The 26,605-nt window shown below is 35.1% G+C and overlaps 1 long non-coding RNA gene across 2 annotated transcripts in view; it reads left to right on the top strand.

Moving 5' to 3' along the window:
* Nucleotides 1-25,780, top strand: part of LOC136839605 (uncharacterized) — a 512,627-nt gene extending 486,847 nt beyond the window's left edge. For both annotated transcript variants that reach the window (XR_010853393.1, XR_010853394.1), the window contains exon 8: nt 25,014-25,780. This is a non-coding gene — a long non-coding RNA (uncharacterized lncRNA). The remainder of the gene's footprint in view (nt 1-25,013) is intronic.
* The last annotated feature ends 825 nt before the right edge of the window (nt 25,781-26,605 follow it).

Genomic DNA, 26,605 nt, shown 5'->3' with positions numbered 1-26,605 from the left:
ATTGTCTCAAATGCCATTATAATATCATCGTATTACCATCAGCTCATTATTATTTGAGAGAGATCTGTTCTTCAAACGAGTAGCATAAAAGGAATTTGGTACCTATTTGTTTCTCCAAAAACAAAATAGTTATATATACCACAGTTAAAGAAAATTATTTAAAATTCTATCATATGTAGAATCAGTATGAAATGGTTTCGTGATGAAAGTCTAACCACGCTCAAGAATCCTTGTTGACAAACGTAAATACATATACTCATTCATTAGCTTTAGGACTGATATTGTGAACCTCTTCTTGTCACTATTTTTTTATTAAGCCCATGTGTAATTGTTAAACTCATGGATATTCTGATTATGAATTCCAAAGTTATCATGAAGATCTCAGGCCATAAAGAGCCATCAAAGAACGAAGACACCACCTAAATATGATTTCAGAATAGGGCTCAAGTCACGATGATATTTGAGCAACAAATATGAAATCAATTACTGGAGAGTAATGTGACTTATAAACATTGCAGGCTTTTTCATTAAGGAAAACCTTGCCAACCCACCCAGCACCGCACCCCTCCAAAACAATTAATAAATATAAGCTCAATTATCTCAATTTTTGTTTCATGAAAAGCGAAAATTTTCAAAAATTATTTATGGAAAATTATCAGCAGGAGTATTGAGAGTGTAGTGTGCTGTTAATGGGTCAGAGAGCTACAAAATTTAGATGAATTTTCCTACTGCTGACATTTGGCATGATATAACTAAGATGAACAGTTCAAGCTAAATTGCGTTCAAAAGTGTCTGCAGTTAAATCAAATAGAAAAATTATATATGCTGAAAATAATTATTTTGCACTGGAGTACGACGCAATTTTCCCCGGCAGAGGAAATATGAGCCTTCATATTTGCTGCGGACTATGCTATTTTCATTCTTCATAAAGAATGAGACGTTCCGAATTTGTGACGGTGTGTTGTTTATCATATTATGAAATGCATATCTCTAATGGAAAATTTATTCAAATACTAAGAGAAGTGTGTTTCTTTCTTCCTATTTTTGTCACCACCTTCATACTTTGAATAATGTTCCTTTAAGCGACGCATTTTATTTTGCAGTGATCAGTGAGAAGGGATAAGGACACTGAATATCTAACTGCCCAGTTGTTGGACTTTAGTCAAGAAAAACTGTCCTTCTTAAAAATATTAAATCTAACGCCATTTTAAGTATCAATGCCGGTTTGGGGAGAGGAAAAAAGAAAAGTTATAAGAGAAGTTGAGACAAGCCGTCCCCACGACTGATAATGCCTTTAAAAGGCTTTACAAAGTTTGTTGAGTGCTGACGCTAAAAATTTCAGTAGCTTTTCGGGAGCAAGTCAGAATTGCATATAAAATGACATATTAGATTTTTCCCAGGTGAATATGATGTTGCTCGCTTATATTGTCACCTTTCCTGGGCATTTTAAAGTAGAGGAAAATCTACGAAGCTTGGAAGATTAGTAGCAGATCGTTTGATTTTAGAATATGCGTCCGAAATAATCGACTACAGAAAAAAATTCTTCTCAGTTTCGGTTTTATTCTTCAGTATCTTTTCATCTTATATCTTTTAGTGAAGAGAAAATATGTTTAGGTGCATAAAGTATTTTTATGCCTGAAGAGCATTTTTTTCTTCCTAAGTGACAAACATTCATTCTCAATTTTCTTAGTTTTTATTATTGTAAGCCATTTATAAACATACAAACACGCGTGCAGACATATACATACTAACCTGCTCATGACTAAATCTGATTCAGATAAAAGGCTTATCAAAAGAACGTTTACTAGATATGCAAATAATTTCCAGTTAGCTATTTTATGTCATATATTTCTTAAGCACACGGACTGTTTTGCGTTGTTAGATGTACCGTATGAGAGAAGGGAAGTAACAAAAAAAAATAATAATGAAAGTAAAGTTTTTTGAACATATGATAAAGCCAACCGCTCATAAAAGGTTCATCCGAAGACCCAATTATAATTATACAACTAGCCAAAGCATTTGAAAAAATCAGTAACACAAAAACAAGATAGTACAGTACTTGTAAGGTACAAAACTCTGAAGATTAGTTAGTATCTCTGAGAAGTGTGCAACATTAATGGAGAAATTTAATCAACACCAAAGAAAAAGAAAAGTCAACAGTAAGAAAATTCATGGATACGAGAAGGAAAGTTGAAGTAAAAGAAATCATAACATTAAAAAAAGTAATAAAAAATTAAGGGAATACAGTATTTCCATGGGATAAAAGTCATCAGAGGAAAGTATAAGAATTTACCAAACACAAAGACAGTGAAACAAAAAAAAATCACCAACAGATAGGAAATTTATCGACGCGAAAAAAAACAAAATACATTAATGCCAAAAACTAATCTTCGATACTTATCACAAGAAAAGTGAGGCATGAGAAGTTAGACACTAACAAAGAAGTTAAAGCTAGAAACCCCACAGGCGACTGGTAAGAGAAGTCATCAATATTATCCCTTATTCATGGCAATAATAAATGCACCATATTCACAAAACAGAGCAAAATATAATCATTAATCATTAATAGCGACGACCTCCCAAATCAGGAAGTATTAATAACCATTAACGTCAAAAATAAGATTGAAGATATGTGAGCTAATGCAATGCTTTGATGAAACAGCAACATCAAATTCGAGTTACGTTGATTTGCATAACGTTTTATCATTTATCATATATATGGAGAAATAACTTTGTAAGAGTATGATGGATTTGCATTAATCTCTCTCTCTCTCTCTCTCTCTCTCTCTCTCTCTCTCTCTCTCTCTCTGCTGCTGCTGCTGTATTCATAGCTAATGATCTGAAGGGCAAACCATATCGCATTTACATATGAATATAAATTTAATCGAGAATATATACTCATAAACGTCGACGGTATACTGGGAAATTATTCACACACAAATGTGCATGTGTATATATAATACACACACACACACCCATATATATATATATATATATATATATATATATATATATATATATATATATATATATATATATTGTGTGTGTGTGCATTTGTTTGTGGATGCGTGTTTAATGAAAATGAAAAAGTAAGCCATATCTTTTTTAAAAACCTCTATATTCTAACACAGAGGACTTTTAATACATATCAAAGAAGTTTTATTTGATATTATTTACCGTATTTGTATTCCTTTATATCATGTCAGTTTCACATCTCACGTATAAAGACTTGGAGTCTTCTTAAGTAATAATAATTATACTGTCACTTGTTGACTATCTGTCAACTAGTAACAGTGTATGATAATCGACAATTATCTTTATTCATGTTTATCATAAGGTCATACTGGATAAAGACAGCCAGGCAGAGAGAGAGAGAGAGAGAGAGAGAGAGAGAGAGAGAGAGAGAGAGAGAGAGAGAGAGAGAGAGAGAGAGAGAAACACACCGTACTAAAGTTGATAAGACAGTGTTTAAATGCTCTGTATTGCTTGATTTAACTAGATAATGTATATCTGATTTGCAAAGCTTTGTAAAATATCACTAGAAGTGCTCTAAAGAACTGCCCAAAATGGGATATTTATTTTTCGATAACTAACTTTTGTTTCATTTCTAGATGAGGTTACTAGTTTTTTATTTAGTGCAGCAGATAATCGAGTTAACAAAATGTAAGAAACTGAAATTGTTTATGCAAAATTACCAATCCAGAAGTATTCTGGGTGGGACATAAATCATCAAATATTCAAAATCATTCTCACATTTTTCTGACATTTTTCAGTTATGTCTCATAGATATTTGTCAAGAATTTGCAGAAAAGCAATAACGAATAAGTTTGACACCATGAAACAGGAAAAAAGTTTTTTCAGTAATGACATATAGGAATCAAACTACATTAAATTTCGTATTTTGCTGACGATAATTTACTGGATTTCCTTTACATTTCTGTTAAATTTTCAAAGTCCTGTTTCTGAAGTTGGCATTGGAAAAAATAATAAAAAAAAGACCGGACTAACTGGAAAGGAAATAATATGCATTAAAGAAAAAGAGATTTGACTAAAATGAAAATAGTTTTTGGAAATTGCAACATTTTCTCTTTTAGATAAGCGTCACTTCGGTGTTTTTATATACATCAAGCCTCTATTTGCCACAATTTTCGCAATATATTCCTCAATTATTTTAAAAGAATGAGGTTTTGATATACACTAAATTTAACCTTTCGTGCGATCATGAAGCCTCATTAGAAATTACGAAGCTTTTCCAACGAATTCTGAAGTTTAATACTTCAATCGGATTGTTCTCAGCCCTATGACGGAAATGGATTCAGAAACAAAGTAAAAAAAAAAAAAAAGCCTTTTCGAAGAAACGTAGAAGTTGAACAAGAAAAGAAAACTTTACTTGTTTAATGCTTCCAAAAGCGCCTTTCCGAAAAGACTAATGGTCTCCCCAATTTATAAAGCCATGAAATCCGGCTTCTTAAATGCAGTTGGTGAAGGAGGAAGGGTTGTTGGGGGGCGGGGTTAGGGGAGCAGGAGGATTTTGCTGCAGACGAAAAATAGCATCTGCGGTCTGCAGTCGAGAATTTTCTCACTGAAGATGAAGAGGTAGAAGAAGTAGTAGGAGTTCAAGGATAATGGAAGCATAAAAAAAGAAATAGAAGAAAAGGAGGAAGCTGGGATGAGTTTCGTTCCCTGTACATTATGCCGCAAAAACTAATAAAGATGAGAGTCTATCCTTTGGGACGACTGCCTTTGATTTTCATAAATCCTCCGAAGATTTACGGCGCCTTAATTACATGGCCTTGCGCGGGAGAAGCCTCGTGATGCTAAATCGCACCTCGAGGATGTTCTTCCCAATAAATGAAAGCCTCCGAGGTGATTTTTGATTAGACCGTAGCCAGGTCTTAATCACCACTGATGGCGGTGATGAAATTCGCCACTTCTCTCTCTCTCTCTCTCTCTCTCTCTCTCGCTGTGGTTTTAAAGATGTCATAATCTTGTTCCACGCCGATGGTGCTTAATGACTTGAGAGTGAAGAAGGTTAGAAGAGAATTCTCTTTTTCCAGTTCTCTCTTTTCTTAAGATCTGAACAAAAGAAACGAAGTACAAAGAGCTGATTTTGAAGTGTTTTATAAAAAAAAATGTAGATGAAATGTGAACTTTATGAAGTAGTTACCTAAAATTAAATAATAATTCCATATACAGCTGAAATGATTCCGATTACAAGAAAGTTTTTCCAAAAGTAATGAATTCCCTCAGGATTTAAATCCTAAATTATTAATTAGAACCTTCTCATAAGCAATAATATCAAAATAAAATATGAAGCACAATGAAAAAATGTTCTCTGTTTATTTGACTTTACAGTTAATTTGTTATTTATATGTACATAATACATAAACACACACATATACAAACACACATTATATATATAATATATATATATATATATATATATATATATATATATGTATATATATATACGTATATATATATATATATATATATATATATATATATATATGTGTGTATGTGTGTATATGTATATATATATATATATATATATATATATATATATATATATATATATATATATATATATATATATATATATATATATGGATGTGTATGTGTGTGTCCCAGCATAACTAAATGCATTGAGCAATTTCAACTAAACTTGGTATACTTATGACTTACTATCTGGGAAAGAATACTGTGGGAGTAAGACATCACTGACACCAAAGGGGATGGGGGTGGGAGGGGGGTAAAAATAACCGAAAACGACAGATATTAGTGTTTAAGCTATAGTTTTTGAGGTCGCTGAGATGAATAGTGGCACTCTCGATGTTCTTTGAGTCCAAGTTCAGACCCGATAGGAAGGTGGGGGGGAGGGGTTAAGAAGGGGTGAAAAATAAAATGTAAAAAATGACAGATATTAGTGCCTAATCCATAGTTTTTGAGGTCGCTGAGACAAATAGTGATAGTCCAAGTTCAGCCCCGATAGAAATGGGGGTTGGGAAGGGGTGAAATATAAAATGTCAAAAATACTGGGCAATGTAACTGAAGTAACTATCTTAACAGGAAAGGAAGAGAGTGAGAGAGAGAGTAGAGGAGGGTGTTAGGGAGGAGAAACAGGGAAAGAGTTAGGGAGAGTTAGAGAGAGAGAGAGAGAGTGAGAGTTTATCAGTTGTCATTCAGAGCTTTCCCGGGGTGGCAAGGATTGAAATATAGATGTCAAAAATACTGGGCTACATAATTGAAGCAACTATCTGAAGAGGAAAGGGAGAGTGAAAGGGAGAGGAATTGAAAGAGATAGTAGAGGGGGTGTTAGGGAGGAGAAAGAGGGAAAGAGTGAGAGAGAGAAAGTGAGAGTTTATCTGTTGTCTTTCTGAGTTTTCCCTTGCAGTGCCAGGTTGGTCAGCTAGTATATTTATGTATATATATATATATATATATATATATATATATATATATATATATATATATATATATATATATATGATTTTTATAAACTATCCTGAACAGTTACTGTAATTTCAATGTTTATTATCTGATAGCAGTAAACAAAAAATTTTGTATTATTATATGCTTTTATTTAGCTTGCTTTTTACATGCTTTTATTTAACCTGACTTCTGTCTGTTTGGGTCAAAACTTGTAACTCAGTTTTCGACCTGTTCCCTTTGTCCAGTGGACTTGAAATTTTGCATGGTTATTCAATCCTGGTGGCAATACAACTTTACATGATCAGCAGGTCAGCAGTGACCTCTGTTGACGCTATAGGGGCCTCTCCCAGCATCTCATGATTTGTATGAAACTCTTCGGATTTTTCATACCTTCTTTGACTCAGTAGAATAAGTTAATAAAAACTACAGATTTTTCAAACCTTCTTTGGCTCGACAGGATATCACTTTCAGTTTTGTTAGCTACACATAAATCGGTTACAATTTCTGTCAAAAATAAAAAGTATAAAATAAAAAAATATAACAAAAAAAGTTTTTAAAAACCTCTTTTTAAAATGAACTAAAAGTAAAAAATAATTTTTTGAGACACCAGGATTTTCTTACAATTATTCATGTCTACAAAAATAAAAGCTTGGGTGCCAAGCATGAAAGGAAATGCAAGAAGAAATAAAAATATATATATTTCTTGTAGCATTTCCTTCCATGTTTGGCACCCACACTTTTATTTTTGTGGACATAGATTAATTGTAAGAAAATCCTGGTGTGTCTCAAAAAAATATTTTTTACTTTTTAATGCATTTTATTAAAAGGTGTGTTTTAAATTTTTTTATATTTTTTTGTGTGATTGTCTGGGTCAAATCTTGTAACTCAATTTTCGACCTGTTCCCTTTGTCCGATGCACTTGAAATTTTGCATGGTTACTCAATCCAGGTGACAATACAACCTTACATGATCAATATGTCAGCAGTGACCTCTAGTGACACTACAGGACCTCTCACAGTATCTCAGGATTTTTCATACCTTCTTTGACTTGGTGGAATAAGTTAATAAATCCAAGGATTTTTCAAACCTTCTTTTGCTCGACAGGATATTATAGAATGTCACATTCAATTTCGTTGGCTACAATCATAAATCTGTTACAATTTCTGCCAAAACTAAAAAGTGGAAAATAAAAAAAATTTTAAACACGCTTTTATTAAAATGCACTAAAAAGTAAAAAATAATTTTTTGAGACACACCAAGATCTCAAAAAATTATTTTTTTTATTTTTTAGTGCATTTTAATAAAAGCGTGGTTTTTTTTTAATATGACACGAACTGTTAAATCATACAACCTTCAGTCAGGATATGATTTTATCGAAGATAAATAATCAGTTAATATAAAACTATTATGATATACTTAAAGTTTCGTAATTCGTTACTGAAGCAGGAAATAAATTTAATTAAACTACATCATGAAATGTTTCAGCGACAGAAATCCCAATAGCATCATCATCTTCAGGAAGATATGCTTTTGCTGTCACGTTTTTTAACTTTTTACTCAAGAATATTTATGTGTATGTCCATGGTATCAGTATAAATAAAAAAAGATGGAAATTGCCTCGAAAAACTTATCTATGAATATTTCTTCAGCAAACCTGAGAACATCATCACAACTTTATGTTAGTTATTTCCCATCAATCCATAAATAAAGAGGGAAAACTTAGCCCAACCATAACGAGCTGCTTAAAAATTCTCCATCACTGTTTATGTAGAAAGTTTTGCGATTAACAAACAACGAATTTCGCCCTCTCCAGGAAAAAGGATTACATAACTTAAACATTTAATGTTATGTAAATTATAATAACAATAACAACTTGTATACATGAATATATATATATATATATATATATATATATATATTGTATATATATATTATATATATATATATATATATATATATATATATATATATATATATATATATATATATATGTGTGTGTGTGTGTGTGTGTATGTATATGTATGTATATATTTATGTATGTATATATATATATATATATATATATATATATATATATATATATATATATATATATATATATATATATATATACTTACATCTGAATTATTATGTATGGTTATAATATCCACAGCTACTTGATAATTCCAAAACTATTTTTCTTTTATTAATAGTTGGTGTTAAAAGGCTGTTTCTCTCAGATGATGATAGCCTTGCCTCCTAAATTCACTTGCCTAAAGCGTTGTCTTACACTGTATTTTAGAGGCTTTGAAAAGATAAGCCACACACACACACACACGCACGCAAACGCGCACACACACACACACTCACACTCACACTCACACACATTATATACATATGTGTATATTTATGTATATAAATATATACACACACATATATACATATATATAAATATGTATATATCCTGCGCATATATGTATATATAAGTGTATATATACATATATTTTGTATACATATGTATATATATGCCCATATATATAAATTTATATGTATGTGTGTGTGTGTGTATGTACGAGTATGTATGTCTGTATGTTAATATAAATTAATAAAATTTAAATCTGTGCTCCTGCCTTTTTCTTTACACTCTTTGCAAAGAAATTCTCAAAAAACCGGATATACAAACGATTTGTGTCAAAATAATTCATTAGATTTCATAGGCAAAGAAGTAACAAACAAAACAGCTCAACTTTACTGGCGTCGAGCAATCATAGAGAGGTCAAAGGTCATACATCCTTTTCCATATGCAATTATTTCCAACAGTATCTCAGCTCTAACAGTTTTGTCTCTGCCAATGCACTGTTATTTTCTGGTCCCTAGAGTCTCTAGCAAGGGGATTTAGGAAAGAGACGATACTTTTCAATGAGCTATTCATTTTCAGTAGCAGCGAAATGATATTCCAGAAATGTTAGTGGGAAAGAGATTTTGATGTTAGTGGGAAAGAGATTTTGATCAACAAACGTTGTTCAGCTTGTTCTCTTCATTTTACTTTTCTTCTCCTCGTCTGCATACCTTTAGAACACAATAATAATTCTTCTTCGAACATCATTTATTTTTTTATTTTACCCATTTGCACGGGAAGCGTCAATTTTCCACAATTAAAATTATATTTATTTTTTGTGGAGGATAACGCACCGCCCATTCAAGAAGCTACGAAAGCCTTTCCCCCAACAAGAGAAATATGACACAGCCTAAAACGCAAGCACAACTTCTTCCGATGATGGAGATCGACCTCCGATATTTTAACAGGAGCGTGATTTGGACCTGAGGTGATAAAGAGCTTCATAACTTTGAAAACCGAGCGATAATCCTTTGCGGAATATTCAGCCGGGCCCGTAAATAGCCTCTAAAGTTTAAATAGCCTTTCAGGTGAATATCGAAGATGGGGCGATTTAGGACAGCAACTGAGAGAAGGCTCTGTTTAGACTTCGTCGAACGCTCGCAGTAAGTCGTGGCAGGGGAGATACGTTGTGACTCTTATGGTTAACCGAAAGTTTCCTGAGCTTTAATTTTAGGGATGAGGTAGAAAGCCCGTTTTGCCCATGGCTTCACTAAAAAAATGGTCACATTTTCACAACAGCATAAGAACTAACTATTCCTTACTCTACAACTGTGTGTTAGTGCTTTTCCATTTTTTTGTCACTAAGTGGCCGGTATTCTAAGCTGTAACAATTATGCATATGATCATGTGACTGTAGTCCCAGCATCATGATCATGTAGTGGTATCTTTCCTTTTCAGTGTGAGCTATCGTTGAACAATAATATACATAAATTATAGTGCTCCTTATTAAATCCCAAGGTAGAAGTCGATCGTAGTCTGACCTTGAATATATATATATATATATATATATATATATATATATATATATATATATATATATATATATATATAGAAATCATCAACACACAATCACGTGTGGAACAGAAATAAATTTCTGACTCATTAGATCGAACCCAGGTCTCTCAGGTGGAAAGCAAGGGCGTTATCCACTGGGCCATACAAGTCTAAAGAAGTTGGAACCTGAAACAACTGCACCCAGGAAGTACCTGGGCAAGCTAACTGCTTGCATACCATTTTCCCCAACTTCCCGACTCAGCAATGATAGACAACATTTTTCATTCGAATTATCCCCTTCTGAGTGAATAAGATAGAAATCATCAACACACAATCACGTGTGGAACAGAAATAAATTTCTGACTCGTCAGGATCAACCCAGGTCTCTCAGGTGGAAAGCAAGGGCGTTATCCACTGGGCCATACAAGTCTAAAGAAGTTGGAACCTGAGAACTGCACCCAAAAATTACCTGGGCAAGCTAACTGCTTGCATACCAGCGAGTTTTCCCAACTTCCCGACTCAGCAATACCCAATAGACAACATTTCATTCGAATTATCCCTTCTGAGTGAATAAGATAGAAATCATCAACACACAATCACGTGTGGAACGAAATAAATGAAATGTTGTCTATTGGGTCATTGCTGAGTCGGGAAGTTGAAAACTCTGGTATGCATACAAGCTTGCCCAGGTACTCCTGGGTGCAGTTGCTCAGGTTCCAACTTCTTTTAGACTGTAACGCCCTACCTGAGAGACCTGGGTTCGATCCTGACGAGTCAGAAATTTATTTCTGTTCCACACGTGATTATTTCATCTTATTCACTCAGAATGATAATAATGAAATGTTGTCTGATTTAGTCATTGCTGAGTCAGAAAGGAAAACCACGCTGGTATGCAAGTTAGTTCAGGTACTTCCTGGGTGCAGTTATCAGGTTCCAACTTTAGAGACTTGTATGGCCCAGTGATAACGCCCTTGCTTTCCACCTGAGACCTCGATCCCGACGTCAGTCAGAAATGTTTCTGTTCCACACGTGATTGTGTGTTGATGATTCTATCTTATTCACTCAGAAGGGATAATTCCGAATGAAATGTTGTCTATTGGGTCATTGCTGAGTCGGGAAGTTGGGAAAACTCGCTGGTATGCAAGCAGTTAGCTTGCCCAGGTACTTCAAGTTGCTCTCAGGTTCCAACTTCTTTTAGACTTGTATGGCCCAGTGGATAACGCCCTTGCTTTCCACCTGAGAGACCTGGGTTCGATCCGACGGAGTCAGAAATTTATTTCTGTTCCACACGTGATTGTGTGTTGATGATTTCTATCTTATTCACTCAGAAGGGATAATTCGAATGAAATGTTGTCTATTGGGTCATTGCTGAGTCGGGAAGTTGGGGAAAACTCGCTGGTATGCAAGCAGTTAGCTTGCCCAGGTACTTCCTTGGGTGCAGTTGCTCTCAGGTTCCAACTTCTTTTAGACTTGTATGGCCCAGTGGATAACGCCCTTGCTTTCCACCTGAGAGACCTGGGTTCGATCCGACGTGAGTCAGAAATTTATATATATATATATATATATATATATATATATATATATATATATACATACACATATGTATACTATATATATATGTGTGTGTGTATGTATGTATCCGTGACTGTATGTGTGTCTGTATATATTCATGCATAGACAGAAATTATTTTCTTGGGACTACAATACTTCTCCAAACTTGTTGTGACCAAGCATAGTCTCATAATCAACGGCACATAATTCAATGCCCTTTTCAATAGAAACAACGGACATTGCAAGACATCAGCATAAAGTATTGCGACTCGTTCAGAAGGATCAAACACGGGAAACCCCGCTGGTCTTACCTACTAGACAAGAACTCTTTTATTTGTATGTATATATATATATGTATATGTGTGTGTGTGTGTGTGTTTATATATATATGTGTGTGTGTGTGTACCATAGGTTATTTTTAACGAGATTTTAAAGCAGCAAACAAACAAATGAACGCATGCACACATACACACACATGTATCTATCTATCTCTAACTGTCTGTTTATATATATATATATATATATATATATATATATATATATATATATATATATATATATATATATATATATATAGATAGATATATATATACACACAGACAGATAGAAAGATAGATATATATATGTGTGTGCATGTGTGCATGCGTTCATTTGTTTGTTTGCTGCTGTAAAATCTCGTTAAAAATAACCCATGGGACTCAAAGCGCCAGCCCAACCGATTCAGGCTGTAGCAGAGAAAATTTTTTTAACCCGGATCTTCAGTCCTACATTTTACAGCTGCTACTCTTGCGTCAGGAGGAAGACAAAAAAGCTAATCCACTTTTGCCTTCCATGTATAGGATTGCAAACTTTTTTATTTTATGAAAAAGTGGAAAAATGTGCTTTTTTTTTAGTTTGGTCTTTAAGTTTTCAATATTGCATGAAGAATATATGTATATTAATTTAATACTGGTCTAGTTTGGTCAATTTATTTTATCTGCAATCACCTTGAGAATAGCGAAGATGCTTCCCTTAAAATTATAAAGTTTATGGTGACACTAGATTCCAAGAAAGGCCTCGCATGTGATAAAGGTGATTCCATTTGATTATACAGTACACCGAAAAAGCTTGTTTACTTTGCCAGTCCTTATTAGTATGTGGGCAAGTTTGATAAGTAAAAACACGAGGAAGGGGAGGGCATGGAAAGCAGAAACTGCTGCGCGGCATGCAATATTGATGACTAAATAATAAAAAAAAAATAGGGGTACCTTATCCCAAACCGTCCAGTCACGCACGCTCCTAAAATTGTGAGCTGAGAGGAAGGTTTCAATTGGAAATCGGATTAAAAGCATGGACTCACTATTTTCCTGGAGAATTTGGTATGGTCACTGTGCTGGTAACAATGTTATAGTTGTGTTGGGTTGAAAAGCAAAGAACTGGGTGCGTCCTGAAACGTGTTTCATGACTAAATGGACATTATACCTCTTAAGTGTTCGAGTGTTGTGAAACGATGTTCAGTGGGGATTATCTTAAAGAAGAGAATTAAGTGAAGCAGAATTTTCAGAAATACTTTTTCTTCATCCTGCTTTTACTACCTTTCCTTTTTTTATAATAAACATTTTAGAACAAACCTTCTTCTACCATTCATACGGTCAAATGAACAAATGCGCATTTAAATGTATTGATGCAAAAAGGAAATAAACTTGTTAACCTTAGACAATCCTTAAATTTTAGGCAACATCGATCGAGTGAAGTTCTTCAGCTAAACTGATCATTGTTCCATGGCCATTGGTAATTTCAATGACGTCTGTAGCTTCGGCGATGTCTAATAAGGATAGAAAGATGTTATGTGGAGGATGAGCTTTTTGTTTCTTTTAATGTAATTATTGAATTAATGGATACATGGGATCGCCCGAAAGCTATTGAATATTAACGGAAGAGAAGATAGTACTCTCGTGTATTGATTTTTATATGTGGAATCCACGAGGAGGTTACTGAGGGTCAGAATCGACTCCCATCGGGGATTAAGTTTTCAGACTGGTTGTAGGCTCTCCAATCCCGAGCATTCAAGCATAAGAAACCATTCAAAAATTTGTAAAACATATATTCATAGGAATGATTTCTGTATCATAGGCCAAACAACTAATGCATGCGAACTGCCTATCCTGGAATCATTATTTATTAAACAACTAGTTCCCCAGTTAAATGCCCAGATCTCCTCCACTCAGCTCTACCTGAGTTAACTTTTTATTTATGCATTCTGTCTTCTGCCTTCTTGGTATAAGGTTGGTTAGCGGTCTTTGATTTTTCTTTATGTCTTTTTTCGTTTTTTTTTTTGTATTCTAACTGTGCTGTATTTTACGAGTTTTATTGATTTTTAGAGCATTTTTAAAATAATTTTATTCATTATTTAACAGATTCCCTGATGATGTAATCAAGTTATTTATTACGAAACGTTGGAAATAAAGAATTATGCTGAGATTAGTACATTTCCATGGTCCACCTTCACTGATATATATATATATATATATATATATATATATATATATATATATATATATATATATATATATATATATATATATATATATATATATATATATATTATACATATATTATATATATATGTGTGTGTGTGTATAAACAATCTTCACACAACATGAAGTCTAATGGTCAGGGAGCACTGGATGAAGCCTCAAGTTTAAGATCAGACTAACGTCATCTTATAAATCTCTCTCTCTCTCTCTCTCTCTCTCTCTCTCTCTCTCTCTCTCTCTCTCTCTCTCTCTCTCTCTCTCTCTCTCTCTCTCTCTCTCCGTCTTCCTGCTTTGTTAATATGAGTAAGGAAATATGCAAAACCATTTTACTTTTTTCAAGTAACAGAGAAAAATATTCGCGGATACACATTCCAGTTTATATATGAAAAAGGTCATCCTTTTAAGAAACGAGCTTTAATTGTCCCATTAAGATAAGGCCGCTATTTGCATTTAATCAGTGGTTTAAAGTTTCTTAGGAATTTTAACATTGCTGGTACTTGTCTTCAACCTCTCAGTAAAGTTATGCAAAATATAACCGGAACACACATTTTTTGTTTTATGAATCATGCTTTTAATACTCTACCTTTAACGTGATTATATTTACGTGCATAATGTCATTTGGTTAAGGTTTCTGTATTATTTACCTTAGTTAACAGTACCTAAAGAAACACTACCGAGTTTTTGTTATAATAAGTTGGAAAAACCTAAGGCACTTTTCCAGTGGAGATCCGAAGAAATTTAAGCAGGATGTGATAAACCTGCCTCTTAAAAGAAGCGATATTATAAGATAAAAAAAAAAAACCAGAACCCAGAGAACTACGGAAAACCTTGCACTAATCTCCTTACGTGGCTGGTAGGTCTTTATTGTCTTATCTTCGGAAAACCAACGTAAAAACACAATTCTTTTCCTTTCATAATTGTCTCGTAATTTTCTTCAAGCGTTGGTAGTATCTTCATTCAAATTGTGATGAAATTTCTACCATCCTTTTTGCGGGAACTACACCTCCTCTTGCCTTTCTCTATTCAACTGATATGAACACTTATTAGTATACCCAGGACCCGCTAAAACAGGTCGGCCAACGAAGAGACTAAAGATGAATCATCCGAGTCGACCGCGTAACGTGAGCCATAGCCCATGATATATAGGTTGTGAACAAAAGACAGTTGAAAATTGAGTACTATTGAAAATATATATAGGTTACTTGAGGACAAATTTCTCTTCTTTTATTGAATGTCTGAGGTGTTCTGAGTAATCTTCTTTACGGTTTACGTCAAGATTTTATTTAAAACAATAGAAATGTAGAGTTCTTACCCTCGCTAAAGAAAGACTACCGAGTCTTTGTTATAATAAGTTGGAAAAACCTAAGGGACTTTTCCAGTGGAGATCAGAAGAAATTTAAACAGGATGTGATAAACCTGCCTCTTAAAAGAAGCGATATTATAAGATAAAAAAAAAAAAACAGAACCCAGAGAACTACGGAAAACCTTGCACTAATCTCCTTACGTGGCTGGTAGGTCTTTATTGTCTTATCTTCGGAAAACCAACGTAAAACACAATTCTTTTCCTTTCATAATTGTCTCGTAATTTTCTTCAAGCGTTGGTAGTATCTTCATTCAAATTGTGATGAAATTTCTACCATCCTTTTTTGCGGGAACTACACCTCCTCTTGCCTTTCTCTATTCAACTGATATGAACACTTATTAGTATACCCAGGACCCGCTAAAACAGGTCGGCCAACGAAGAGACTAAAGATGAATCATCCGAGTCGACCGCGTAACGTGAGCCATAGCCCATGATATATAGGTTGTGAACAAAAGACAGTTGAAAATTGAGTACTATTGAAAATATATATAGGTTACTTGAGGACAAATTTCTCTTCGTTTATTGAATGTCTGAGGTGTTCTGAGTAATCTTCTTTACGGTTTACGTCAAGATTTTATTTAAAACAATAGAAATATAGAGTTCTTACCCTCGCTAACGATAGAAAAATTAACTTACAGTTGTTACATATGAGGCTGTATTTTTTAACAAAATAACTGACACTGATTTAAAAGAAAGTTAACACAAAACTGAAACTATTAATGCAGAGACGAAGGATGAAAATGTTCTGTTGTATCGAAGAGCCAGTAGTGAGTGGGTCCCGCCTGCGATGAGCCCGTGTGACGTCATTGTCTGACCGACCTGTCTTAGTGGGTCCAGAGTATGCCTATTTACAAAGTTCCCACTCCGAGGCTTAGGGCGTTTTATAGAATCCGGGCTTGTAAAGAACCTCTATATGAGAGAAGCTTTCAAGCTAAGGTTTTACATATTTGTGAGCTACTCTATTTTGCGTTTAACATTAAACAGAAAGTGAGGGCCTCTGCAATTTACTACTTTCTAAACAGATCCGTTCAAACTGCCATACTATACGCTATACCCTGTTTCCTTAGAATGCAGAATATTTACTTTTCTTTTTATATAGTTAATTACAGATCTAAATGTTTTTATACGTTTTGTACCATCGCGAAATGAAATAATCTTTGTAATCAAGATGATGAAGTAGAGAAGCATCAATTTAAGACCTTTACTATTTTTTTTTTTACGCTACGAAGAAATATCTTGGAATAAATATTTTCATACTCATTTTCCTTATTTAGTTAAAAAAATGGTAAAAATTGAAATTGGAAGATAAAAGCAAATTTCTTGTCTTACTCCCTTATCCCTACTAGATCCTTTTCCTTTTTTGACCATGGCGAGTTACTTCCCTTATAAATATCAAAAACATACTTTATATGAACCCTTATTTTCCTCTGTTTAAAATTCTAACATGTGTACAACTAAGTTCGTAATGAAAAGTACGCGTTTTGCAAGAAATTTTTGTTATATGCAGAAGCTTTAAGTTTTCTCCACGTAAGTTAAGAAAATGTTGAAATATGAAATTGATAAGAAATATCTCAGAAAAATTTGAGAAATAAAGCACTTACTTTCAACTACAAAGCTAACTCTCCAAATGTAGCAACTATAGCAACAAATGTAGCGTATAAAATCAAGAGATATTCTCTCTCTCTCTCTCTCTCTCTCTCTCTCTCTCTCTCTCTCTCTCTCTCTCTCTCTCTCTCTCCCGTTCCTTGAACATTAACATATCATCAGCGGTAACCGGAAATTCCATTAGAGAGGCCCATGATACGTGCTGGAGGCGTGTTCAGCACCTTTAATGAGGTCATTATTTAATACCCATAAATTTACGATTGAGACCTCACAATTACTACGTCATTCTCGCCGGTGACGTTGCGTAGAGTAATTACATGTCTCACAAAGAATTATAAGATGCTTTTGTATATGGGGCGACAGAGAGAGAGAGAGAGAGAGAGAGAGAGAGAGAATGAGTCTGTGTTAATCTGTCGGTGCTTTTCATCTGAGTTCGCTTTACTTTGGTTAAAAATACTTATATCTACTTTATATAACATAATAATCTTAAAAAAAATGGCATGAGTCTTAGCAAATCCACAGTTATGTATATGTACATATATTTAAAGATAAATCAGTATAGATAGCTTTCGGGAGCTTGTTCCCGAAAGCTATCTATATTGATTTATCGTTAAATATATGTACATATACATAACTGTGGATTTGCTTCTCCAATTTACTTATTTTAAGGATACACAAATGTTACTTATAAATGACAAAAGTAACATTCCAGTGCATAAGCTGAAAATGACATTTTAAAGAATTCTAAATTCTAACTTTTTAATTTCTTATATTTTCGATAGTCAAATAATTTCCAAACTTACATGAAGATTTTTGGAATTAAGAAACAACGATATTACTATAGATCCTGTTGAGTCAATGGGCACTGTGCTTTCTTCACCACTCATTGAAGAGTCTGAGAACCAAATATAATCAAAAGCCAGATTTTTAATAAAGTTTACAAAGCTACTTTTTTTTCTCCATTTGTTGAGAAACTAAAGGGTTACAATAAGGTGCTGAATATCATTTTACAAATGTTTACTGGACAACAGACCTTTAATAGATGTCACCATCTGGTTCCCCCATTCTATCAGCCTTCTGAAAAAATATGAGAATTTATTTTAGCGGAAACTTTACTGACAGCCCCAAGCATATCACCCGACCACCATCACTCAAAAATGTAAACATAATTCACTCAAGTTATTTGTTTTTTTACTCTCTTTCTTATTGAGTGTCTAAGTAAGATTACCTGTCCTCATGTAAAGACTGAACTTACTAACATTCGGGACACTTACATAACCAGTCGTGGTTCGTATCTCTCTCTCTCTCTCTCTCTCTCTCTCTCTCTCTCTCTCTCTCTCTCTCTCTCTCTCTCTCTCTCTCTCTCCTGATACAATAGGCTATGAAAATGAAACCTGTAATAGGATAATGATGTTTGAGTAACAAAAGTTTTTCGCTCAGAGCAAGAGAATCGTTATTTCTTATACAAAATCTCCTAATTAACTGTCAACTGGAAACAATCTTAGATACAAATAAACACTTGAGATCCCAACGGTAGCAATTACTTACAGAGAGACTGGGTCCCCGCTTTCATTATTATTCGTTTCATTCCAAATGTCATTCCCTGAAAGCGTATGAATACTACATACCCCTAAACAAATATTCTGTTCCTTTATATCCAGCAGCCATAAAATGTCATGCAGAGTAATGATTAGTTAATGCTGTATAAAAGCCTTTCAGAAATGTTCAATTTGATATCTGACATCATCATACATTAAAACATATTCAGTAGAGGATAATATTTTATTGAAATCAGACAAATAGGTCACGAAGCGCTCTCTCTCTCTCTCTCTCTCTCTCTCTCTCTCTCTCTCTCTCTCTCTCTCTCTCTCTCTCGAGCAAGATGGCTTGCCCCATTCTTGTACCGGATCTGCCGATAAGGAAAGAAAAAACACAGAGAATGACAGTTCTAAATTATCTGGAAATAAAATTTCTTCTGTTGACATTTTTCTCAAATTAAAAGTCCAAGTCACTACTAAGATAGCGCTGCCGTTTACCTTTAATCAGAGAATTTTAAAAAGTGTGCACTTTATTATCTATTGTTTTTATCTGAGGCCTCTTGATAAGGGTACTGCGAAAGAAGGCCGAAAATAAAAGAGAGAGAGAGAGAGAGAGAGAGAGAGAGAGAGAGAAGAAAAAGAACGTGGAAGGAAATTTTTCGCAAATCGAAATACATCTCTTTAAAAAAAAAAAAAAAACTGCTCTGAGGAAAAATACCATTGCTGATGAAAAAATGTTCACAGCCTGTCTCAAAAAGATGTTTAAGAGTTGGAATTCTCGAAGACTCCGGTGATTTAATGCTGCTGGCTTCAAAATGCTTATCCAATTCGCTTGTCCTCTCACCTGAGTGCCATGTCGGAGAGATTAACTCAATTTGCAGATGCCGCCATCGCAGTCTCACCTCTGAGCGTCATTTAAATTTAATCATAGCATGAAGCATCCATTTCCATCGGTTCCTATTAAATTATTCCACCACGAGTCCATTAACAAAGTGATTTTAAGTAAAAATATTGAATCACTGTTATTTCTTCTCACATATAATGAGAATTCCCATCGGTCGAAATGGAAATGTAATCACTAGTAACGAATGCGTTATTATAACAGATTCATAAATCTGCATTTACTTATATATAAGTAGTATATACCGGGTTTCTCATTTTGCTTTTGGTGCTCAGTGAGAGACCAATCTGTTACATGCTTCGAGTATAATAACTTCCCATACTCATTTGTGCTTCTGAATGAAGAAGCACAAAGGAAAAAGAATCACGTGGAATTCAGAACATTCTATTAGCAACGAAATCCTCCAGCAAGATTTTTTGGTCATGTGGAATATACATAGGAATAAAACCCGGCCAAAATTCTCCCCTCAAACTGGAGCATTTAGAAATAAACCCCAAAATATTTTTGAGTCTCCCACAGCCATCGGGCCGTTTATCATCGTTATTCTAGACTGGTTTCATTTTATCTACCTCCCCTCCCCTCCCTCCTTCCTCCCCCTCCCTCCCCCTCACTCATTCCCCACCCGTCCCTTCCACCCCCTCTCCCTCCCCCACCTAGAATAAACGAATGGGTTTGTTTGGTAAAAAGGAAATCTCATTACATGAGTGTAGATTGGCTGACAGTTTTTACAACGATGGATGGAGAGTTGGCGAATGTTTTCTTTTTCATCCCGAAACAACTTCTCATCTCTCAACATAGTTATCTTCTCTAGGCACGTAATTTTGACAGTTTGTGTTTTACTTGTTTGTGTGAGTTTGTTGGTGCGTAAGTACTTGTAGTGCTTGTAAAAGTACGTATAAAAGATTTTTTAACACTTTTTCAATAGTTTTTTACGTATTTTAATTATATTTTTGTTGAAAGTTTAAAGGTCACTAAAAGAAGCAGGGACAAGGGACAGGTCACTGCACTTGTGCACGAAGCACCTAAACACCGAACATACCATATCCATGATGAACAACAACCTCTCCACCTACGTGAGACCTCGATGAGAAAGGCAGTGTCTACTGACAGCTCAGCAAGTGGGGATGTGTGCTCCCTCAGATACCCAGCCCTTAACTCACAGGAGCAGGAACACGCGGTATTTGAACTCTGAACACCACAGTGGGAAGTTACCAGCAAAGCCACTGAATAACCAGAGATAGGCCTAGACTCACACATGCTGTAATAGGGAAGGAGAGGGCATGGACATTTTATATATATATATATAAAAAAGTCATCTTGCATGACCAGTAGAGTTTAATAGTCTATACCTCAGCAGGAGTGCAGTTATCAAATCATGAGAATTGCTGAGAAAAGTTTTTTTCTTCACAGATAACCAGGAGTCCTTTCGTTGTCCGAAAAATTAACAGCTAATTCAACTATAATAATTAGATTAAGAATAATGGTATACGCTGCCTCTGTTATGGCCGAACAACAGATTTTATTGCAAAGCATTTTTCACCTAACACGAGAAACAGTGCACTTGTTTCCGGAGTGACGTTAGGAGTTTCTGTCATGCAGCAGGCCAGCCAGTCTACGCCCCGGGAGAGCCGTTATAAGGACTGTACATTGCTTTAGATCAGATATTCGCCTAGCGGCGGAACAGCCAATTAGTGCATCTGTTTAATTGTTTATGTCTTGTGACAGTTGGCGGCTGGCCACGGCCAGTCCTGGGAGTACTCCGGAGATAAAACAACAATATTGCTAATGTTGGCGGCATTATTAATCATAGAGCCATAACATTACCGCTTTAACGAGTTTAAACAACGTAGATTCTACAGAAGTGTGCAATGTGGGCTGGGCCGTCCCTGAATAGTGTGAAAAAAGACAAAGTGGGAAGTATCTGTGTTGTGGTTCTTATTCCAGTGGTATTTTGGATGACGTTTCGTGTCGTGATGATCGTGATAATGGTGATTGTGAGCCTTTCCAGCACTAGATCTGGTACTAGTTTTGTTAATGAACAAATCATTGTCATAATAGGCAACGGTAGAGTAAAACAGTGATATTAAATAGAAGGGTATGGGAAAAGGTAAAGGAAGGCTACAAGGCCTAGGCTATTATGACAGTGGCATCTCAAACGACAAGAGGGTGCATTCTTGTAGCAGTGATAGTGATACAGAATGTGATGATCTATCCATTTGTGCCACTAGCAGCTCCATACATGTGGGCAAAGTTTTGCAGCCCTTACATTCCCACCACCATCAGTAGTTCTCCTAATCTTTGGAACCTTCTATGCCCATTGATAAGGTTGAACATTTGGTACAGCAGGAAAAGGAAGAAAAAGGGGTAGTAGGCCAGAATTTGTCATGAAGATTGGTACCAAGAAAACTTTTCCAGCCAAGGAGGTCTGTTCCCCTAACAGCTTCCAAAGTTTTTCCAAAGTGGGAGATAAGCGATTAATGTAATTTTTATGGCATACTGATCCATGGGTGACAACAATTTGCAGGCCGCATCAGGACTGGGAGATGCCCACACTAAGGAACTCCCCGCATGGTTTGAAACATTGTCAGGTATGCTAAATATTCGAACTTAGCAATGTAATGGTTGGAACTTTCGAGGGATGTTGATCAGGTTAAGTTGTCTAACCTGAACTTTTTAAGTGTTCACAACTCCCAGCCAGGAGGTTTTTTTTCCGACAAGAAGGATAGGCACCGACCATTTTTGTTTTTAATTGATGTTGTTTAAACATTCCCTAGTTTTTCTTATTCAGTTATATCAGTGGAAACAGATAAAAATCTGTTTTATTAGCTGTTGTTTAAATGTATACGTGACTCAAAGGCAAAGTTTGTGATAAGGCCTATGAGTAATTCTCATAGACACATGCTTTTACCCAGAAACAATGTATAAGGCATCTTAATTACATATTCCAAATGAAATGTAACGATAAAATGAGAATGAACGTCAGTCCGGCATTAGTGCTATAACTACGATGACTAGACCTATATCTTAGGCTAACACTGTGAATTATACGGTCGCATTATACAATTGCAATTTCTTTCATAAAGAAAAGTTTTGATGCTGCCAATATAATAGTGTGTATAATGTAGGTGTTAAGACTGTGTATGTCTTATTATTGAGAGTAAGGGAAACTGACAACGTAGCCAGGACCTAAGTTGATATACATAGTCATTTAATGTTACATAAGGATATAAGTGCCACTGCAGTATACAATTTTCCTGCATTCAGAGAGAATATATCTTGGAAATTTCAGTATTATTACAGTTATCGTTGTAATATTCAAATTCATTCCTTTGAAGCAATGTCAACAAACAAGGAAATCATGAGGTCTATTATCTATAGTAGACTAGGCCTCTGATTTTGCTAAAACCTTACCTTATACGAGTTTTAGTAATGAAATCAACAAAACTCTCTCCTTTCAAAATTTTGTCATAATGACGGCAAAATACTAAAATTGATTATACACGCACATCAGTAGTCATTTTCAGATGCAGAATTTGCAGTGGATATTGAAAAACTATAAAGTTCATCGCTGAAAAATAATTTGCTGCCAATTACCATGATATATATATATATATATATATATATATATATATATATATATATATATATATATATGGTTGTATGTCTGTGTGTGTGTTCCAGCATATTTCTGAGAATGCATTGAGCAATTTCAACCAAACTTGATATACTTATCACTTCTATCTGGGAAAGAATACTTTCGGGGTAAGACATCCCTGGCACCAAAGGGGGTGGGGGTGGGAAGGGGTAACATGTAAAAATAACCGAAGACAACAGATATTTTTGTCTAATCCATAGTTTTAAAGGCCGCTGAGATGAATAGTGACAGTCTCGATGACGTTTAAGTCCAAGTTCAGCCCCGGTAGGAAGGCGCTGTGAGAAAGGGTGGGGAGGGGGTGGTATGTAAAAATAACCAAAAACAACAGATATAAGTGTCTAATCCATAGTTCTTGAGGTTGCTGAGATGAATAGTGACACTCCCGATACCCTTAAGTCCAAGTTCAGCCCCGATAGGAAGGTGGGGTGAGAATGGGTGGGAGGGGGGTGATATGAAAAAATATCCTAAAACGACAGATATTAGTGTCTAGTACTCTAGTCCATAGTTTTCAAGGTTGCCAAGATGAATAGTGACACTCCTGAGGCCATTTAAGTCCAAGTTCAGTCCTGATAGGGAGAGGGAGTACAGGGTGGGAAGATGGTGACATGTAAAAATAACTGAAAACGAAAGATATCACTGTCTAATCCGTAGTTTTCGGGTCACTGAGATGAATAGTGACACTCCTGAATCCCTTTAAGTCAAGTCCAGCCCTGATAGGAAGGAGGGGTGAGAAGGGGTGGGAAGGTGGTATGTAAAAATAACCAAAAACGACAGATATTAGTGTCTAAGCCATAGTTTTCAAGGATGCCGAGATGAATAGTGACACTCCTGAAACCCTTTAAGTCCAAGTTCAGCCCTGATAGGAGGGGGGGGAGGGATGAGAAGGGATGGGAAGGTGGTGACATACAAATAACCGAAAACGACAGATGTTAGTGTCTAATCCATAGTTTTCGAGGATGCTGAGATGAATAGTGACACTCGCGATACTCTTTAAGTCCTAGTTCAGTCCTGATAGGAATGGGAGGTGAAAGGGGTAATATATAAAATGTCAGAAATGCTGGGCAATGTAATTGCAGCAACAATCTTAACAGGAGAGAGAGAGGGGGGGGGGAAGCGAGAGAGAGAGAGTAGACGGGGTGTTGGGAGGAGAAAGAGAGAGAGAGAGAGAGAGAGAATTTATTGGTTGTCATTCAGAGTTTTCCTGGGCAGTGCCAGGTTGGTCAGCTAGCACATGTATATATTTCACATAGCTCATGAAGACAATGTAACATCAGAATTAGCAAAATAAGAATACCCTTTAATATTATCGAAAAGAATAAAAATGTACTCGTATTGTACGCTACTAATCGCAAGATGAATGACAATTCAGAATAGGCAACTGTTTTCATGTTAGTGCTGGAGCCAGGGTTACACAGGAAGCAACGGTCAGTGTCCTGCATCAACAGCTGATAAACATCTTAACAACCGGAATTAAAAAAGATGATTATTTAATTTTTATAGATGTAAGCTTATATGACTGAATGGTCAAATATTTTCTTGATCTATTATTGGATTTTAATTAGAATACATTTTCTTTTTCAGGAAAAAGTGTGGATTTTTTTATTTGCGGACTGCAAATTCTACGCTTAATCATAATGTGGACAAATTAAGCATCAGTGACGCAACTTCCACACTTCGGGAGCACTGGACAGCATGCCTCCAAAGAAACATTCGCCGTCAATTCACCAGGAGGAAGCGATTTAAGATCGCAGAAGGCAGAAGTGGACACTGAGCTACCCTGTGATCTGCAGGGGCAAGGAAACAACAATTTGCAAGGCTGTCTTCCTATCCATTGTTTCACTAACTGCTATGAGGACCCAAGTTGCTTTGCGAAAGTTATTTTGGGGGAGGAACAAAAATAAAGGACCTAAGGGACACGAACTCCAAAACCAGGTAGATAACAACGACTGTTCTAACGGTCGTCCATGAATCAGTTTGTTCCAATCTGTACCACCGCGGACACACCTCGAACCGGCATTATTCGGAGTCTCATCTTAGCATCAGGGTACTCTACAAATAGCACCTTGATTAGATGGATGTTAGCCGGCCTGATGTCGCTGTGTTGTGGTTAAAATATTCTAATGAGATTTTAAGTCGCCATTACAATGTCGGTTTTCGACATGTGAAGAAGGCACTACAACACAGGTCCTTGTGTTTCTGTCAGGCCGGCGTACTACAAGCACAAATTGTGTCGCAATCTTTTCAAAGTTGCCTTCTTCCTCCCACTACTTGTCAGTGCCCCTGCCCATTTGTGGATTAATGCAACTGACTGCTCTACAAAAATAACAAGCAAGACAAGAACTTCTCGAATTTTGGTGAGTACAGCCGTTTTTTGGGCATATTTAATTTTGCCATGCCTTTTCATCCATTAACAATCACTTTTTATCCGTTAATCACCATTATCGTCATCATTATTCACAAGTTTGTTAGCATTATTATTAACATCATGTTTATTGGTGTTTATTAACTATGTGTGACTCTTAATGTTTAGTGTTTTTTGTAGTAATCATCATCATCTTTATCATTAACTATTATTCACAGGTTTGTTAGGGTTATTATTACCCATCCCATATGTATTGATGTTTATTAACTGTGTGACAGTGTTAATTTTTTTTTTTTTTATTAATCCACATTATCTTCATCTTTAATTATCATATACAGGTTTGCTAGATTATTTTTAAAATATTCCATGACATGTTTAATAATGTTCTTTGATGTTTATTAACTGTGGCAATATGATTTGTAATTTTTGTAAATTATTTTGAAATTGACAAGCATTTAGACGGTGTAGTTTGAAGCGATTTTTTAATTACCAAACAACATGTTAAACAACATTAGATAACATTACAAACAATATCTTAGCGATTTTTTACCATAAAACACATTTTAATGCAGAAATGGGAAATTTTAGCCAAAAAAATTCACACCTCACATTTGAAAATATCTCAAGAACTAAAATCTTTTACAAAAATGATTGCATAGAATTAGTTTCAATTTTAAGAAATGTAAGGTCATAGCATCGTAAGTAACAATGCAACTATAATTTGAAAGCCTTTAATTATCAATCGCATTTTTAAAAATGGCGCAGGCGCGAAGCACGTTTCTTAAGGCACATTCTTTACGTATACTAGTGG

This window comes from Macrobrachium rosenbergii, chromosome 6 (genome assembly GCF_040412425.1).
Source record: "Macrobrachium rosenbergii isolate ZJJX-2024 chromosome 6, ASM4041242v1, whole genome shotgun sequence".
Lineage (NCBI taxonomy): Eukaryota > Metazoa > Arthropoda > Malacostraca > Decapoda > Palaemonidae > Macrobrachium > Macrobrachium rosenbergii.
The sequence above is the reverse complement of the archived record's forward strand: the minus strand, read 5'-3'. Positions and strand labels throughout refer to the sequence as shown.